This window comes from Ahaetulla prasina, chromosome 2 (genome assembly GCF_028640845.1).
Source record: "Ahaetulla prasina isolate Xishuangbanna chromosome 2, ASM2864084v1, whole genome shotgun sequence".
In the NCBI taxonomy this organism is placed as follows: Eukaryota; Metazoa; Chordata; class Lepidosauria; order Squamata; family Colubridae; genus Ahaetulla; species Ahaetulla prasina.
In genome coordinates this window covers 14,133,540-14,134,836 of record NC_080540.1, presented here as the reverse complement: position 1 = coordinate 14,134,836, position 1,297 = coordinate 14,133,540, and positions in this window count along the sequence as shown.

The window sequence follows — 1,297 nt, the reverse complement described above, 5'->3', positions numbered from 1 at the left end:
TTAATTTCACACTGCCGAACAGAGAAGAACAAGCATTTACTGTTCAGTATCTAGTATAAGGCAGTTTCCTATATCACATATTTTTCAGAGTATAAGATGCTCCAGAGTATAAGACACACTTTCATATTTGGGGAGGAAAAAAAAAATAAAATAAAATTCTGCCTGCCTGCCAGCATCCATTGCTATTCATCCGGCTAGCGTCATTGCAGCAAATAGCCTGGTTATCGCAGCCCGATTCAGCAGGAGCAGCTGATTGGTGGTTGGATCTGCCACCTGGAATACCGCCGATCAGCTGTTCCAGGCTGTGTGGATCGCCAGTCCATCACCGCCTCCGTGTGTCGTGTTTTCAGCCTCCGCATGCTCTGTTTTAGACCCCTTCCAGGCTGCCGGGATCGCCACAGCACATTGCCGCTGATTGCTGCCTCCGTGTGTCATGTTTTTGGCCAGGATTGCCACTCTCGCTATCCCTGCTGTGACAGACAGGTTTCGGAACCGGGCCGAAAATGTGACATGCAGAGGCCAAAAATGGGGCATGCAGAGGCAGTGATGTGCTGTGGCAATCCCCACAGCCTGGAACAGGTCTAAAATGGGGAGTGTGGAGGCCGAAAACAGCTGAAGGGTGGGGGCCGGTGGGTGGGCGGGGCTATGGCAACATTTGATGTATAAGACAAACAGATATTTCCACTCACTGTTGGGGGGGGGGAGTGCATCTTACTCCAAAAAGTACAGTAAGTGCATAGATCTCTTTAGAAAGGGAGAATAAGCACACTATACAAGCTAGAATCAAAGTGCACAGATAGTCCTTGACATACGACCACAATTGAGCCCAATTTTTTTTGTTGCTAAGTGAGACAGTGGTTAAGTGAATTTTGGTCCGTTTTTACGAACTTTCTTGTCACAGTTGGTAAGTGAATCACTGCAGTTGGTAAGTCAGTAACATGGTTGTTAAGTGAATCTGGCTTTCCCATTGACTTTGCTTGTTGGAAGTTCACAAAAGGGGATTGTGCGATCCCAGAACACTGCAACCGTCACAAAAATGAATCAGTCGCCAAGCATCCAAGTTTTGATCACGTGACCACGGGCAATGGGATGCTGCAATGGTCATAAATGTGAAAATCCATCATAAGTCACTTTTTTTCAGCGATGCTGTAACTTTGAACGGTCACTAAGTGAACTGTCGTTAAGTGGAGGATTTATCTGTAATCTGAAATGCACCTGTGAATTGGGAGGGGGGGAACACCCATAAAAATCATATATATTCCTACAAAATGAGTGTGAAGAGAATAAAAGACAAAGG